The sequence below is a fragment of the Triturus cristatus genome, chromosome 6 (genome assembly GCF_964204655.1).
Source record: "Triturus cristatus chromosome 6, aTriCri1.1, whole genome shotgun sequence".
Classification (NCBI taxonomy): Eukaryota; Metazoa; Chordata; class Amphibia; order Caudata; family Salamandridae; genus Triturus; species Triturus cristatus.
Genome location: NC_140589.1, coordinates 1,182,338,635 through 1,182,358,331, shown reverse-complemented (window position 1 = coordinate 1,182,358,331; position 19,697 = coordinate 1,182,338,635).

Here is a 19,697-nt window from a genome sequence, read left to right as displayed (position 1 = left end):
TCCACATGTGTTTTATCCCCAGAGAAATGGGTTAGCCTTTTGCTTGTAAGAAGGGTAATGTAGAGGGAAGTGCAACTTTATCGGCAGAACGAAAAATTCTGTGGTAGGGTAGAGGTAAGCGCTGCCTACTGGAAATACAGAATTTTTGTGTAAATGAACAAAACTATCTCTTTGGTTTAGCGAAACAGGCAATGGAGATGGTTTAGCGTAACAGGCAATGGAGATGTTTTATGTTGCTACTAACAGATTTTGAGTAAAGAAAACGTAAGAAAGATTTTGCTGAGAATTTTGTAAAGGAGGGGTCAGTAAGAGCAGGAGTAGCGAGAAAAGCGGACGTCAGAAAGACCGCGCTGGTATTGGTCAGCTGTAGGGAGACGAGACGAAGCTTTCACTGATTGGTGCGTTAGTGTGAGTCGCGATGGGAGTGGAGAATTACCGGTGTGACGTAGACGCCCAGGATTGGTGCGTTAGTGTGAGTCGCGCTGGGAGTGGAAGACTTTAGGAGTGACGTAGACACCCAGGATTGTTGCGTTAGTGTGAGTCGCGCTGGGATTGGACAGAATACGGAGAAGCCATGAATGAAGTGATTTGCAAAGCTTAGTTGAGGAAGGACGTTGAAAATTAAAAATGATGTACTACGATCCACCTGAGAAAGAGAAAAAAAATCATGGTTTGGGAAAATAAAAGGCCTATTTAAGAAGGATAAGCCGATTGTGACTAGGGAAGGACAGATACTCCCTCCACCGAAATAGCCTGCTTCTTTTATGGTAGCGAAATATGGTTATCAAACATGTATCTGGTTGGAGGATTGGGCAAGGCATACCAAAGAGGATGGAGTACTAGCATTTCCAGAAAGTGGTTTGTTTAGTTTGGCTGTATTACGAAATTTAAGAGAAAGGATGATGAGGTTCGATCCGAAACCTAGACCTACCCAATTCGAGGCTTTGACTGAATGGGAAGAAGAGATGTATGAAAGGGAAAGGCATCAGAGTGGAAAAAGGTATAATTACATGATTGGTAGACATTGTGGTCAAGAAAGTCATGAAGACAGAATGAGAAGATGACGGAATGCGAATCTGACTGATGGGATGTTTCCTCTAAGAAATGCTGAAGAGACGAGTGGCAGAAAATGTACAGAAAAGAGAAATAACACAGGGTCAGAAGGTTATAGATATGGAGTGAGTGAATCAGAAGATGAAGTGCTGGAGGACATGTTCTATAAAAATCCACCCCCATATCAACCGAATTCCACGTTAATGACACCCAGTGCACCGGTAAAGGAGACTGTAAGGAATAAAAACTTTGAGCAAACACCACCTAATTTGAGAAAATGTAATACATTTAAAGATTCTGAAATGCAACAACCCGTTAGAACTGGAAAGGAAAATTCAGCCGAGTTAGCTAGAACTACATTGGAATTAACGGAGAAAATTAGAGTTAACTAAGAATAGGAAGCAGTGACCATACCTGTAACTATAGGGCCAGTGATGCCCGTCTTTGATAAGCAGAAAGATAGTGAGCATTGTTTAGCAGTTCCTTATAATTGTGGTAGGCAAAAGTAGGCAGAAAGAAGTGGTTCCGGAGGGAATGAATGGAAGAATATGGCAGGAACATCAGGTTTAAGTACTCCTAAAAATGTAACTGTAAATCAAAGTCCAGCGAGTAAGACACTTATGACAACAGAATCAGCAACTGAAACCCTAGAGAGAATAACCGATAAAATAAGAACCGAGACAACCCCTGCAGGACCCACATCTGAAGAATTAAGTGATTGTTTAAGAAGTTTACAGAGTAAAGATACATAATCACAACCTTTAGATGTAGCAAAATTAAAGGTAACATTAGAAGAATTAATCGTAGGAACCATTCCAACTGAAAAATTAAAAGCATATCAGGATGAGGAGCTAATGTTCCTCTGCAAAAGTATAACTTGGAGAGCGAGAACTTTGCATGAAAAATTAGAAGAAACAGCGAGTGAAATGGGAATTGATTTTGAGAAAATAAGGTAATTGCAAAAACCATATAGGGTAGATTTTTCCGGAAAAATATATTGAAAACTTGAATACTGCAGGAAGGTTGTCCCAAATTAAAGAACTGATTGGCTTGTAAAGGAAATGGGGCGATGTGGATCGGTTGAAAAGTAGATGGTTTCGGAAAAGAGAGGAAATTACAGATAAGGCATTCTCAGCATTCCCGGTGAGAGAAAAAGAGCCAGTGGTAACAGAATGTCCCATGAGAGAAATCCCAGGAGGAGCATATGTGCATGTTCCTTGGACTAGACAGGATATTTTGTCATTTACCAATGATTTTCCAAGGTTAAGAGAAAAACCAGTTGAATAGTACCGACAGGTAGAAAGGTTTGTCAAACTTTCAAAGGTGTTGTGGATAGATCTGAACGGTCTTTTTGATATAATTGTACCTGCAGATTTATGGGCAGAATGTAAAATTACAATAGATTGGCCAACGCAAGAGTATCCTAGGGATCCTAAGATGGGAGCCCCTGATCCGGAAGTAATGAAAAAACGTGATCAGGTAATTACCTTTTTGAAAAATAAAGTACCTCCGAAAGAAACTGACTGGGTAAAAATTGACAGAACTCACCAAGAGGCTAAAGAATCTGTTCATGCGTATTACGAGAGGTTATTGTTAGCTTTTAAGCAATATAGTGGAGATGAGACAGTAAGCGAAAAGGATTTGAGTGATTTTGTGTACAGATTTGTTTATGGTTTAAAGCCTGAGGTTAGTGAAATGATCAAACAACATACAGTAGATTGGCAGAATAAAAAGATAGATGAAGTGTTACGACATGCAAAATATTTTAGTGATGAAATTGAAGCCATACAACGTAAAATGAAAGAAAGGCAATGTGGGCACAGGTTAAGGTAGCTGAGCGACAAGAAGCCCAGTTGATCGAGCAAACTAACGGTATGGGCCAAGCAAAACAAAAACCTAATATTGGAAAAGGAAAAGGACAGGTCAGCATAGAGGAAGCTAAGAAGAAATGGCCATGTCATAATTGCAGAAAATTAGGGCATTGGAAATCCGAGTGTAAATTGCCACGAGAGCTAATGATGATAATTCATCATTGAATCCACAAGTGCAGAATGCCAACCGCCGCGATAGCAGCAGGTTGTTACCCAACAGTGTCAGGTGCCAAAGCCACCTTTTCCACAGCACGTAAATCCTCAGAGATACAGTAATGAGACAGGATTCTACACCGAAAGACAGGTAACAAAGCTACCGCACGCTAGTGCTGTTTCGCAGTATTGGCTGCAACGCGGTGAGAGTGAGTCAGAGGAGAGTTATTGACGGTGCCTAGGAGAGGAAGAGGAGTGCGTACTTGGCACAACTCTAGAGGTAGACCAGACAGGACCCTTTGTGGATAGAAAAGTGAATGAAGTGAACATTACTTTCCTAGTAGATACTGGTGCCACTCATTCAACTGTTAGATCAGCTGACGTTCAAAATCTTCCTCTCTCGTGTGAAACAATCCAAGTAGTTGGGGTCTCAAACAAACAGATAAAAGCTTATCTTACTGATCCTGTAAAGGTTAAAATAGGGAAATTCACTGACATGCATAGATTTGTCATATGTGACACTAGCCCCGTAAATCTGTTGGGGAGAGATGTGTTATGCAAAATGAATTGCACTATCTCCTGTACCCCTGATGGTATAGCTTTTGAAACTCCTGATGAAGACATACTGTATAGAATGACAATGGCAAACTTAGAACCTGAAATAACTGAGGCTTTTGTTGTATTTGATCCGGAAGGATTGCCTCAAGAATTGAAGAAAACAGTGAAACCCAAAGTATGGGATTTCACAGGAGAGGATATTGGATTGATGAAAAGAGTAGATCCTGTGAAAATAATTGTAAAAGAAGGAGTAAATTACCAGAATATTCCTCAGTATAAACTAACACCAGAAATAATTGCAGGAGTAACGCCTGTAATTGATAGAATGATTGAACAAGGAATTCTGAGAGAGATAATGAGTAGTCCATGTAATTCTCTGATCATGGGTTTGAATAAGCCGAATGGGACTTTTAGGATAGTACAGGATTTGAGAAAAGTGAATAAAATTGTTGTTCCCTGCTGTCCCATCGTACCGAACCCTTCGGTAAACCTAAATCAGATTCCCCATGATGCAGAATGGTACACAGTCATTGACTTGTGCCATGCTTTCTTTTCTATTCCACTGCACTCTGACAGCCAACACATTTTAGCGTTCCGCTTTGGTGAGCATATTTTGGCATGGTGCCGTGTCCCTCAAGGGTATATAGAAAGTCCATATATATTTAATCAGATGCTAAAGAAGTAACCGGAAGATTTAAAAATGCCCGAAAGCTCAGTGCTTGTACAATACATCGATGACCTATTGGTGGCATCGAAGACGAGAGAGGCATGCATGTTGGGACACAGTTGCACTGTTAAATCATTTGGCTGATGGAGGACTCAAAGTATCCCCATCAAAATTACAGTTTTGTCAGAAAGAAGTACAATACTTAGGTCATAAGATTGAAAAAGGCCTGAGAAGGGTGACTGTGGACAGGATTAAAATAATAAAAGGAATGAGAGCACCGATGATACAAAGAGAAGTCAGAATGTTTCTTGGGATGGTAGGATATTGTCGCCAGTGGATCAGCAACTGTTCGCTGATTGCAAAACCTCTGGTACGTTTAACAAAAAGTGATGTAGAAGATCCCCTTGAGCTGAATAAAGAAGAGATGAAAGCTTTTGGACAATTGAGAGACAGCTTGTGTGAAGCACCAGCTCTTGGAATGCCTGATTACGTAAAAGAATTCGAGCTCTATTGCAGTGAGAGAGATAGATGTGCACTTTCCGTGTTGGTATAAAGGCATGGATGATTGAGGCGACCGATTGCCTATTCTTCAGCTGTGTTAGATCCCGTAGCTGCAGCTTTGCCTGGTTGTTTGAAAGCTGTGGCAGCTACGTGTAAAAGTTTGGAACAAAGTGAAGGAATTGTGATGGGATATCCTGTGAGAGTGTTTGTGCCCCATGATGTGGCAATCCTTTTGACAAGGAGCAAAACTCAGTTCATGACGCATAGTCGTCTAACTAAATATGAAAAGGTAATTTTGGGTGCTACAAATGTGAGTCTTGTAAGATGCACAAATGTGAACCCATCGACATTACTACCTGATGCTGTGAATGCGGAAGTGAAGGATGATGTTGATCATGTTTGGAAGGGCTTGATTTTTGCACCAAACCGCGTCCGGACGTAAAGATGTGCCTCTGAAAGAGAGTGACTATGTGATGTTTGTGGATGGGTCATGCCTATGAACTGGAGAAGGGATTTTGAGGGGTGCCTATGCTGTGTGTACGGTAACGACTGTGTTGGAAGTATCTTGTTTGAGAGGAGTACGGTCTGCTCAAGTTGCTGAGTTGTTTGCACTGGTCAGAGCATGCAAGTTGGGAAAGAATCTACGAGTCACTGTGGTTACTGACAGTCAGTATGGGTTTGGAGTGGTGCATGACTTTGGACAGATCTGGTCCCAATGAGGTTTCTTGACATCGAGTGGAACTCCAATCAGAAACGCAGAAATGGTTGGAAAATTACTTGAGGCGATACAGCTGCCTAAACAGATTGCCGTTATAAAATGCGCAGCACATACGAAGGGAACTGACTATGTGTCAGCCGGTAATGAGTTTGCAAATAACCTAGCACAATATTGTGCGCGAAACCAAACTTCCTTAAACCGTAACAGGGAGAAGGAAATGGAGTCATGTCCCTTGCTTTTTACTAACACTGTGAATACATGGGATGAAGTGAGACAGCTACAGGAAGAGGCAGGGGAAGAGGAAAAGAAACAGTGGATAAAGTCAGGATGTGCACCACGAGAGGCAGACAGAGTTTGGGTTTACCGCGATGGAAGATCAGTAGTGCCCGATATCATGATCTCTACCATGGCACGGATGTACCATGGGCAGGCTCACATAGGTAGGGATGCCATGATTAGACGTTTTAAACAGACCTGGTATAATGCAAAGTTTTGGCTTATAGCTGAGAGCCTTTGTCAGAGATGCCTTCTATGCCAGCAATATAATCCAGAAAGAAAAACTGTGGTGAGCTTGAGAACCATAGGATGAGAGGGAGGTCCTTTCACTCGAATGCAGCTTGATTTCATTGAAATGCCCTCATGTAACAGGCTAAGATATGTACTGGTGATTGTCTGTCTGTTTTCATGTTGGGTGGAGGCTTACCCGACCAGAAGGAATGATGGAGTTACTGTAGCAAAACTCCAACTGAGAGAGTTCATTCCTAGGTTTGGTTTCCCAGTAAAGATTGAATCAGATAGAGGAACACATTTCCAGAATGAAATTATAAAATTGATTTGTGAAGCATTGAATGTACAACAGAAACTGCATTGTGCCTACCGACCAGAGGCTTCTGGAGTGGTGGAGCAGATAAATGGCACCATAAAGAACAGATTGTGGAAAATGTGTTTGGCCACAGGGTTAAAATGGCCAGATGTCTTGCCTCTTGTACTCATGACAATTAGGTCAATTCCTGATAGAAACACTGGTCTGAGTTGCCATGAAATTATCATGGGCAGGGCAATGAGACATGTTTTCATTCCTGTCAACAAACTACTGCCTATATCTGATGACTTCGTCTTGGATTATTGCAAAGGATTGGCTGATATGGTGCATTCTGTGTTTCATCAGGTTGGACCGGATGCGACCACTCTTGAAAGAAGCCAGCTCATGACTTGAGTCCTGGAGATTGGGTACGCATCAAAGTACACAGGCAGGAGAAATTGCCTGGTTCCACGCTGGGGGAAACCACGTCAAGTGATTCTGACAACAACGACTGCTGTGAAGTGTGCAAAGGTAAAGAACTGGATTTATGCCAGTCACAAGCTTCGAGTCCCAAGTCCTGAAGATAGATCTGAAGAAGAGCATCAGGAAGCGTCAGATACCAACTCTGAACCAGAATCAGAAGAAACGAGAATAAGACAAAACCCAGGAGCAGGCGAAGCGGGTTTAAGTCAAATTGTGGGGCAAGAGAATATACCACTAAGAAGACGACTTGAAATTTCTGATACCAGTTCTGAATCAGAGACAGAACCAGTGGGAATACAAGAAAGAATAAATGAGAATACTGGAGAAACTGAACAAGTAATCTTTGGTAAGGAAGTCCCGAGTACAAGCACAAGAGAAATTCCACCCGATATCATAGAAATAGAAGGTGAGGAATTAGATACAGAGAGTGAGGGTAAGGTAATTGCGGAAGACCCCCGAGGAGGTGTAGGGGCACAACACACCCAGGTAGAAAAAGGGACAGTTAGTCAGAAGGAAGATTGCGTGGAAGAAACACGAGGAGGGATAGATGCACAAAGTGAACCTGAGGTCCTGAGGATAAAATCCAAAGAAAGTAAAATCCAGACCGATACAGAATCTGAAGAAAGTAGAGAAGAAAGCAAAGAGGGAAGAACTTTAAGGAAAAGAGCTTGTAAAACAGAGCAAGAATGAAAAGGAACAAAATTAAAAAGGTCGTTAAAAGTAGACATTTCGGCCAACAGAATCAAAAGATTGAGATACCGATTTACCAGAATGAAATCTTCTAATGCTGAACAAGTGAATGAAGTGTCTAGTCAAGAAAAACCAGAAGACACTGATCAGAAACACTTGCAAGGAGCAAAGAGGATAAAGAAACTGAACCTGAAGTACATGTCACCGGAATGGACATATGTGGCACTTCCTGAGATACCGGAGGAAGCAGACAGCCAAGAAAGTCTAGGAGTGACTGTGCAGGAAGTGGTTGAAGAAGAAGAAGATTCGGAAATCCTGAGAGTTATCTTGTCTGACACCAGAGAAGAAACGGATGATCAGGAAATTCTGAACAAAGATCGTGAACCCAAAGGCAAAGACGATGCATGCATGGATTGAAATGACAAAAGAAATCACAAGGAACTAAAAACTCCGGACGAGACACGTTACCAGAAAGGAACCAAGTAGGCAACCAGAGCCTTAGGTTTAGACAAAGGTAAATTGTTGGAGAAAAGAGGCTAAGTCAAAAGACACTGATCATTACAGAAATGGTAAACAGGGAAAGTGGAAAACCTACATGTGGGTTTCTCCGAAGATGGTGTAAAATGTGTTTTTGTTGTACAGGATTACTAATGCTTGTCTGGATCATATTAGCAATAACAATTTCATTTAGAGTAACATTTGAAGATATAAAAGAACACACCGAAAACAGAACTAATAAGGGAAAGATTGTTGAAAGTCATGTTACAAAACTGGCAGATAGAACAGAACTTCACAAAGATAAGTCCATTAATGATTTTTCTAATAATGTTTTTTCAAAGTTGTTGTACGAGTATGTAAAGACCATGGAGGTTAGGGACTGCTACGTCTGCATGCAATTACCTGCATCTGTGTCAGAACGTGTTACTTATCATCACCTTCCGTTGACATATGGGATAACATGTAGTGTTTTAGCTCGTTTGTTTTATAAAAAAAGAAAGAAAATTAGAATACTATTACACTGACGTAGATAATGTTTTCTCACAGATACCTGTAGTTCCTGAACTAAACAAGGTGATTCCTGGTAGAACATTAGGTGAAGTTTTCCTGCAAACAAGAGAGTTAACCTTAGAAGAAGTGCTTAAGAAAAATCTTACTTGTAGTTTGAGAAAAGAAGAGAAAGTTTTCCTGGACATGGTAGAGGAAAGGAGAGTTAAGATGCAAAGGAAGGTGTCTGGGGAAAGGATGGAAACAACATTTTGGGATGTTGGAAAGGAAAATCATTTAAAGGGAGAAACACATCCAGCAATGGCTTTAGATTGGCCCAAGAAAGGGAAATTGTGCATCAGTAGAGATAATACTATCTATGATAATTATTTTGTAGGTGCAAGTGAATGCCATGACTTATATAAAATCATGGGAGGATGGAGATTTAAAGGAGGAAATGATCCGGTATTCCCTGGAATATATTACATCTGTGGGAACAGAGCTTATTATAGGTTACCGGACCACTGGTATGGGACATTTTACCTAGACATGGTCTTCCCAAAAGTATTTCATGTGGGAAGGGGAGAGGACTGTTTGCATAAAATAGGTAGGCAATTAACACGTATAAGGAGGGTAAGTTGGTCAGAAATTATAGGTGATATTTTTGGAGCACTGATACCAGCAGTTGGAATATCTCTGAATGCACATAAAATTAGAAAATTGTCTATAGTTGTGGATCGCTTATCATCCAGCACAGCTGGAGGGTTCTTAATGGAGAATACTGAAATGGTTCTAAAGAAAGAGAAGGAAGGACACCGGGCACAGTGTATTTGATCTATAAAGCAAGTCACCTCTAGACAAGGGTAAATCGTATAAATTGAAAAATACAAACAATAATGAAGCAATAAAAATATTTTTGGGGGGATAAATCACTTTTTAAGAATGTATTTCTTGTTTTTTTTAAATAAACAAATTCACAAAATTTGTTATAAGGATATATGAAAAATGTACAAAAATAAATGAAGACGAATAAATCACCACAAATGGTAACATACATAGACATGAGCAAAATACATGAATCACAAATTGTTGGCGGTTAGATGACAAACATGGACAAATTGTTGGCGGTTGGTTGACAAACAACACGTTTCAGCAAAGCCTTCGTCAGGAATCCGCACATTGTGGTTCACTACATAAAAAAACATTTTAAGAAATAATTACAATCTAGAGTTGACCGATCTAAAAACAAATCAATTAAAAGGAACACGATATAGTCTAGGCTTCAAGTGCTATTGTCAGGCTGTATTACACCAGGTATAACTGTTAGTTACAGGCAAACATGCCCTTACACAGTCTATCTCTAGTGTGTCTATATACAAAAAACTATTTAAGTGACAATCATGATAAGAAAAGGGGAGGAGGGGGGGAAAAATTAAAGATGGAGAGGATGAGAAAAGATGTTGCTAGTAGAACCAGCATTAAGCTTAGGAGTACAGAAATAGCAATAGTCATAGTGAGATCCAATCAGCCCCACACCACAGTGCGTGCACTGCATAGAAAATAAGTGAATGGCACACATTCACCAATATAAGGCCTAAAAGTGCATACAGACTTTCCTCATGAGAAAGAATTCAAATTCCTGGGGCCTACCTATTCAAAATCTTGACCTACCTCTCAGAAAATGGATGTAGATATGAAATGACATCAGTGTCAGTTAGGCATGTAACTAAATTGATTGAAACAAGATAAAAATAATAGAAAAAAGAGAGAAACAGAAAGAAGAACCCTACTGTTAATCACTCAATCCATATAAATATCAAAGTTAAAGAATAATAGTTTAATTTAATCTTTTGGATATATACCTTATACATCAAAATTCTGGGGCTCTTTCTACGTGCAATACTTTTGTGGATTAGGCTCTAGGTTAGCGCTATCCAAAACTGCTTCAAACCTAATATTCATAATAGTAAAAAAGGAGAAAATAAACAAAAATACATACAAGTATAAGTGACGGCAATAAATGTCTAATCTTATAATGGTTAATTATAAGTCTGTGCAGTAACGCCGATGTAAACAGTAAAATTGTTACCTTTAAATCGCCAGTCACGGATTCAGTTTTTAGTCTTTTGGGTAATTTTCAAGGGAGACTTTAAAGGCAGAAATATTATGCCTAAAAAAGATAAGGCGCAAGGGAGGCTATATAATATGTTACACGGGAGAACAAAGCCTATCTAAATACGATAGCGTTTTAGTTGAGTACTGACCTTCTAACAAAAAGATGAACCTTTCCTCCTGTAATTGAATACTATTTAGAGCTGGTTAAAGGCATCTCTATGTGCGTCATTATATAAAGAGTAGCTAGGAAACAAGCAAAAAGAAGCTGGTATAAATATTAACCAACTAATTAATACTACAGTACAAGAGCATGTCGGATAACATATTATGCTACACAATAATAAAACAAATGAATGTAAGTTCAACTAGAGTCAACCTATATATTAACCCTTTCGATGCGCATGACGGAGCGGTTCCGTCGAGACAACCCCGCCAACTATCGGCCCATAAGCCTTATTGACTCATCCCAAAAGGTGGTAGGGAAGTTGATTCTGGGGAGGGTGCTCCAATGGCTGGATGACAACAACATTCTGTCAGATCTCCAGGCTGGATTCCGCTCTGGAACTGGGACCACTGAGCAGGCCTTCAGATTGGCCCTCCTGTATTGGAAGGTGGTCGTGCTGGGCAAGGGCAGTCTTTACTTGGCCTTTATTGACCTGAAAACTGCCTTTGACCTGGTACCTAGGGAGGAACTGTGGAGGGTCTTGCAGGGCCTGGGGTTGCCCCCTTATATCCTATCGCTCCTGATGAAATTACACGCAGGCAACTATGCGCAGGTGCGATGGGGTATGAATGGGGAGAAAACTGACAGGATTCCAGTGAGGAGGGGTGTCCGCCAGGGATGTGTGCTAGCTCCCACCCTATTCTCCCTTTATGTGAATGGGGTGGTTGAGTATCTGCTAAAAGAACCCGCAGACGCACCTTCCCTGGCGGGCAAACGGATTCCAACACTGCTCTTTGCAGATGATACCCTCCTCATTTCAAAGACCCCCCAGGGCCTTCAAAAACTTTTAAACCACTTCCAGGAGTTTTGTTCCCTTAGGGGGTTGGTGATCAATGTCGACAAGACCAAATTCTTGATCATGAATCCTCCTAAGAAACTAGGGCGTCCCCCGGCCTTGAACTCTGTTCCTTTAGAAAGGGTATCAGAGTTTGACTACCTGGGAATCCGCCTTAGCGATTCACTGAACTGGACCCCGCACATCCATAAGATGCTCCTCACCCACAAAAGGGTGGGTGGTGTTTTGCTTAGGAAACAACGTTCTTCCACAACTAAACCTATCGCCCCAGTTGTGGAGATTTATAAAGCCAGAGGGGTTAGTGCTACTTTATACGGGGCGGAGTTGTGGGGTACATGTAACCTGGAAGTACTAGAAAAATCTGAGAGCAAATTTCTGAAAGACCTGATGGCTCTCCCTTTGAGCACGCCCACAGTTCCTTTGCTGTTGGATCTAGGCTGCAGATCGATTGCAGACCAAGCACGACTTCGTCCCTTGCTCCTGTGGGCCCGGTTGTGGAGGGTGCCTGAATTATTCTCTTACTCTGAGGCACTGTCCGAGGTTATGGCAATGGGGGGCTGGCATAGGATCAAATGGTTAAGGGACGTTAAATGCCTCTTAGGGGAGTTGGGTCTTGGTGAAGCTTGGGTCACTCGATCTGCCCCACCTAAAGCCACGATAAAGAAATTGTATTGGGAATGGGTCTCCTATAAGCTCACTGTCGATCCACGTCATTGCAATTCCACCGCAGCCTTTTTGAGGATTAAAGACGTGGTGGCCTATGAACCATATCTCGACATGATTCGCATTCCCTTTGACCGGGCCTTGTACTTCAAGTTTAGAGTGGGGACTTTACCTGTAGGCAACCTAACAGCCCGGTGGAAATCATCCCTCCAGTCCTCCCCCTTCTGTGCCCTTTGTCCCACGCGGGTCGAGACGGTGGCACATATTCTTTTTGAATGCCCAGATTATTGCACACCTAGGAGGCGCTGGCTCAAACCACTGTGTAGACTTTTAGGTACTCGCCAGCACATTGTGGCCCTACGCATCTTATTGTCCGACACATCCACCTTGGTGGTTTGTGGGGTGTCAAAATTTCTAAAGTGGTCTTGGTTGATTCGTGTAAAAAGGCTGTCAGTCTCAATTTAATTCTATTTTTAACTGTATTTTATTGGATCATGTCACTGTTTTTATTTCTCTTTTGTATATATTGTAATAACTGTGACTATTTTTACTTGTTGTAAAGCTTTTATGATATTCATATATCGAAATAAAGCCTATCAATCAATCAATTAAATAGATGACATCAGTCGATTTACAGTTGTTTAAATTCTTGGGAGATATAAGTTGACCATTGAAGCAAAGAGTAGGAGCTTCTATGGCAGAATCACAAGATTTGCAGGTGGTGCACTTGAAGTTACCAACCACGGCTCTATTGTTCGCAATACTTGTCAACACGAAGGTATTGGTAGCTTTAATCCTGGAATTAACTACATGGTCCCATAAGCTTTTGTTGCTTCTATATGCAAATAGAGGTTTGGGAATTAAATTTCCTTCTGTAGAGATGTCTATATTTAAAGTTTGCCAGCTTTGGTAGACTGCCTGGCGAATTCGATCATTAAGCATGCTATGTCGTGTAACAAAGACCAAGGATGGAACTTTTTTGTCCTTGGTGTTGGTTAACAAATGCTGCCTGTCATAAAAACGGGCTCATATATAAGCATCCCACACGATTTGTTTTAGGGTAGCCTCTAGCCTGAAATTTTTCTTCATAGTATCTGATTTCTCATCAAAGTTTTGATGCTCGTACAATTACGCCTAAGGCGAAGAAATTCACCAAAGGGGATGTTATTTTTTTAAATCATCGGATGAAAACTATCATAATGTAGCAAGGTATTCCTGGCAGTGGTTTTAGTAAATAAATCCACAACCAGGGTACCTGCCACATGTTTGATAAGGATATCAAGATACTCCACTTGTTCAGTGCTCATTTTGTGAATACTGAAATGGTTGCCATGAGAGCTATGATTATGCAAAGTCGACTTGCCCGTGACATTATATTGGCCAAAGAGGGAGGAGTCTGTGGAATGCTGAAAGTGCAACATTGTTGTACTTACATTCCTGACGAAAGTCAAAACCTAAAGAAGTACATTCAGAATATAACTGATTTGCATGAAGAAATTGTTCCACTGGAGGTTGAAAGTGTTTGGGAGAAACTTGGTAAGAGTTTTTCTACTATTAAGAATTTATTAACAAAATTAGGTAGTTCCTTTGTGGGTAAAATACTGATACCTGTGACCTTTGTGATTATATTAGTGTTAATATTGAGATTAGGATGTGTGTGCATAAAAAGAAGAAAATTACAAAATAAGATAAAAAGAGAAATTAAAAAAAGAAAAGAGAAGGAAATAAGAGAAAGAGAGATAGAAGATATAGAATTAGGAGAGTTACAAGAAAATACGTACAAGAAAACAAAAGAGAACGATATGGGATACACTATGATGTAACCTAATAAATGCAAGGGGACTGAGTAAAACCATTTCCGTAGAAAAATTTAGAACATTTAGTGATTAGTGGTGATGTTAAAAATCACCAAAGGGGGAATTGATGGAGCAGGTAAAACAAATTTGTATACCTTCTCTATTTTGCATGAAATTAATTACATAATCATTGTAAAAATTAACTCGTACTAATTAGTTTGAAGTGAGACATTACTAACCAACCTTTACACCTTGATAAACACAAGATACACGTGGGACTAAAATGCAAATTGCTTGGCACAACACTAAAGTAATTAACTATGGTACACAGACTAGCTATAGATAGTGGTGAAATAGAAAATTGCATGATTTATGTTGCTTTTGTGATGGTTTGTGCTTTCAGTACTGCAGAGTGGTGAGTATTATTGCTTTAAATGTTGCTACAAGCTAGGAAAATACTAATATATATTGGGATTAGAGTGGGATTAAACATTAGAATCTTCATTTCTATATTTTAATTATGTTATGTCTGTTTTTGCTTAAGTTGGCATTTGGGCCTACTAGGCCGCAGCACTTAAATGGAGGTCCTATGAAGCCGCCGTCATGTGAGCGCGATGACTTCTGCGCAGTATCGGATGGCTCTGGAGATCTCCAAGTGATCCCATCCTCTGTGACATCATGTTCCTTGTCAAGGATAGGAGCATGGAGGGTTGACAAGTGATGAACGGTGTGAACCACCAAGGGGACAATGGAAGACCTATATAAGGATGTTTGCTTGTTATTCAAACGTTACTTTTGGAACTGTTGCCTGTGAACTGAACGGATAATATACATTTTGAGCGTTGCTATGCCAAGTCTCATGGAAAACCAGTTGGTCTTGGGAAACCTTTGAGAAATTACAAGTTGATCCCGGACTGGCCAATCAGAACCTTTCCCTACCCCGAAATTGTTGCATTTCGAGCTGAAGTAAGAGGGAAAAGGGTATAAAATACCCTCATCCGCCAAAGGGTGGTGGTTCATTTGGGCTGATCTTCTATGGTGTTGGGTCTACGTTGAGCTGATGAAGATTCCCATGGTTTACTCTGGGTTTCTTTGATTTTTGGGAAGTTATTTCATCTGATGGATTGATATTGCTGTGGGTCGGACAGTTTATCCTGGAGATTGAGCAGAGAATTGGGATATTTCTTTGTGTGATCGGAGGGTCGCCAACGTTTGATATTTGGTAACTATTGAATGCATTTTCTAAACCTATGCTTATTTCCCAAAAGTTTGATTTTCCTTGAAAGAAACCGAATTTATGTTATGATCTGTAGTGCCTAAATGCTAATGCAGAGCAAATTAATATTAGATAAAAATTTTTAGATTAATAAGAAATGAGTTTGTGATTCTTTAATGGAGTACAGAAATTAATCAAATGTTTCCTAAGCTTTAATTGTGTTTTAGCTGGGGCTAATTCACCATCAACCAGTCCAACTAATTGGTCCTCGACCAAGTGGTGGAGTGCCTTGATGTTAAAGTCAGGATTCTATAGGTGCAAATGTATATAATGTAAAGAAATATAATCCTGATAGGTAATAAGGTACCAACATGTCCAACGCTTTTCTCCTGTGTCCAGGATTCGAATGAGACGAGTGCGTGTTGGTGTTATGTGCAACACCAATGAATGATTGTATGAATGAGTTGTTGTGATGACGAGTCTGTGACATAGGGAGAATATGTAAATGTGTCCTTTACGCTGGAGCAGCACCAATGGCTAGCTCATGTCACTGCACGTAGATAATCTAGGGAAAAGCATCTCTAGGTCTGGCTGTCACTCTGAAAATGTCCTTTAAGAAAGAAGAACCACAGAACCATCTTTAAAGACGTTTCATTCACACGTATTGGCCTAGGGCTCCTCAGTATTCTGATGGTCCAAGCTGCCCTCTTCCCTGCAGTTTTTTTCCAAGTAAATGAAAGGGTGCCTACAAGAAATCTTGAACAAGGAATAATAGGAGACGTCTTCATTTATGAAAAAGTTGAAATGCAATGCTCATCCATCCTGCTCTAGTATTCCTACATCTGGAGGAGCAGGATGAACAAATATGTGGATGAACCTTTCAAATAGGCAGGTTCATGTACTAGTGACACAGAAAACAAATGACATGTGTCTTTGTCTTCTATTCGGCACTTCCCACACAATGCTATATCTCTTTTTTGCATGTCTGGCACATGAACTGGTAGTGAGGAAGGGTAGGTCAGATATTTTGTCCCCTAAATCATAGGGTATCCACAGGCACAGGATTGCCAAGTGGTCCTGGAATTAGTCTGCACATATATAATTTCAATTGAGATAGTAACATGGTTAATATGTAAAACAGAACCCTTGATTTCTTTGCCCCATTCATTAGCAGCATTCATGTGCGATGCCTTTGCTGCAGTGCTTAATTTGGGCTGGTGTTTTCTGGTGTACGGAACCGGCACTTCAACACTGGCACTTGTGACAGTCTGAAGAAACTGGAGCAACTTTCCACTCCGTCCGGACGCACAGCTTACTCCATAATATATTCACCAAAGTACTCCGTAATTAATCCATGTTTATATTTTATTCCATATATTCCAATCGGTCAGTTGTCTTAACCAAATTTTGTTCCTGCCACATGTGCCTGGTGTTATAAGTGCTCATTATTTCATGATGTCTCATCCTCATAAATCTACCCCATTCAAAAGTCGATCGTACCTTCGTAAAACAACTTTCTGTTCTCCCTCCAAAAACGTGTCTGCTTCTCACGCACACCAGTGTGGAATACCGTCAAACTGTTACACCTGTTTCTAAAACGTACACCTAACTCCACCCCTCGACTTCAACAAATCCCGTCATGCAGGCAGCAACAAAAACCTGCATAACTACAGTTCCCATAAGTCACTGTTGAAAACATTTTATACATCTCTCTTACTTCCAAGCCTCCCTACGACACAATCTTGTATACCCCGCCCACCCTCAGCTGTCAATTAGATGTCAGTACCAAAAATTTGCTGCATACACATTTTAAATTGTAAGAACGTGTGGTAAAGTTCATGACATTGCATGCTGCTGTTGTGCTAGAATTAGCGCTCCATGCTGTCGTTTGGTCCTATACTTAAAACCATCAATCAAGTTTTAGACGACTCTTGGAAAACTGAATGTTACTGCCTGAGGACATGTGACTCACGCCCTATTTTTCAATTGAAATGATTCTCCTTGGGTGCAACCTTCCTGAAGGGCTGTCATTTTGTGCAAAATTCAAAAGAGGGTTGCCACATGCACACCATGTTTCTTTCAATTCATCATGATTTCATCATGCTTTGTTTGATAATGTTTCATCCTTGAAGTTTCTTTATGTGTTTACATACATAAGGCACTTGGGCAGGCCACGTTACAGAGGCTGCACGCTTCAAGGATGAAACATTATTTTGTGATCTGTTCAAATGTTAGCCATAATTTAAACATTCAGTTCAAAATTCATATGTCTAACAGTTTTTCAAATACTTCCACGTGCCAGGTAAATAAATGAGACAATTTCTTTTACTACCCCCCACCCATCTCCACTAGAATGTCTTTAGCGCAACAGCCAATCATAGCCAGGCTAAATATATAAAAAGGAGCAAGCAGAAACAACCTCTTTCAGACCTTTGACCATGTCACTGAATGTGTTTGTAAGTTTAGCCCATTATTTTGTGAAGAAATGATCTGAGAAGGAGAGCAGAGAGGATTTCTAGGCAAATGAGTACCAAAAAAATCCTAGAGGGAATCTGAATGGATCACGCATACAAATAATTAGTAACAAGGAGAAATAAAAAGATTTATCTTCCATATGCCAAGGTTGGGAAGGATTTCTATGTTGTCTAAATTACAGATTGACATATCTTTGTAATTCTGATATTGAGTCAAAATCCATGGGTGGCTGCAGAGGAAAGCCCTTGGTCCACCTATTGAAGGTATGAACGATGCAGGGCAATGTAAGACAATGCTATGTGTAACCCTGGGCGAAGTTCTATGCAAAATAGCAGAAAAACTCCGCAACGCTATGCGTAGCTATGCAAGCATGCGGGTCTGCTTGTTCCGCATGCTCGCAAGATGTTTTTGACGTTCGACAACGCGGATGACGTGTTTGCAGGAAATATCGCGCAAACTTCACCACGCGGTCGCCAATGGGCGCGGCCATCTTGTTTTTCTATTCTTTGCATGGTTCTGGGGCCTGCTTCTCAATCCCTCTCCAATCTTTTCAATCCTATGTTTGTTACACTGTTTTTCTGATCTTTTTCATTTATTATCTATCCCTCTCTGGCCCAAAGTGTATATTTTGCGTTTTATTTCTACTTTTACTGATTTTTTACTTTTTCTACTGTTTTATATTACTTCCTTTTTTACTCTCCTACTTCTTCCCCTGACTATATTTTTCACTGCTACATTTTCTTTTCTGCGCCCGCCCACCCCAGGACCATGGCTAAGGGTTCCGGCTCCAAGGGCAAGGCACTTGCGCCCAAGAAGAACCACCTTCTCTGTGGCAGACTGCGCCTGGAAGGGGTGCAGGCCCGGTCCCTTTTTAGTGAGGCGGAGGTGGCCGCCCTTGTTTTTTTTTGTTGAGCGCCACCTCCCCTTGACCTTGGCAGCAGGCCTGGCTCTGGGTACGCTAACCAGGAGCGTCACCGCCGGTGGGCGAGGGTGCGCCGGGCAGTGTTTCACTGCTCTGGGGACTGGCGCACCCATAACCAGCTGACCCACCGGTGGTCAGACATCTTGGACCGGGAGCAGGACCTGCTGGACCTGATAGGTGTTGAATTTGAGGGGCTTAGGGAGTAGCTAATACTTGTAGTATTTTGTGTTCTCTTAAATTGCAGTTATATTACGTTTAAAAATCTTCTGTGATTGTTATTCTTCTAGACACAGGTGCTCGGAGCTACTAATCTTACTTGTTTGCAATTTTGCAGCTATGCTCACTTGGGCTGATTATGTAAGAGAGTTTACTTTAGAGAACTTAGTTTAGGTAATGCTAGATAGACTCTAGTCCTTCCTTTGTCCTCCTGTCACTAAGATAGTAGTGGGTTGATAGGTAGTTTAGTTACTTAGTTCATTAGTATTAGTTGGTAATTTTTTAGCGGTCTGCGTGATGCATCCTCTATCACGTCACATGCGACTGAGTGCTGCTTACTCCGGTCCTTAGTAGAACCTTTTGTAGTTAGTGAGTGAGTAATAGGCTTAGCAGAACATCAGCTTCTGCATGACGCATCCTCTGCCACGTCACATGCTGCTGAGTGCTGCTTACTCCGGTCCTTAGTAGAACCTTTTGTAGTTAGTGAGTGAGTAATAGGCTTAGCAGAACATTAGCAGCAACCAAACAACAATTTGGTGTATGCAAAAATGTATGCATGCATCCTCCATCTATGCAATTTGAGAACTAAACTAAATGGAAATACAGACTTTATTATATCTTACATGATCAGCACCCAGGGGGCAATAACACGGGGTTAGAGTCGGTGGGAGCAGCGGGACAACAACAAGATGCCTCCCAATGCCAGGGCCAGGACAGCTCCTCTACCCAGGGCTCTGATGCTGGACCCAGTAAGTCCTTCAGTTGTTAATATTAATTATATTTCCCTAACTTTTA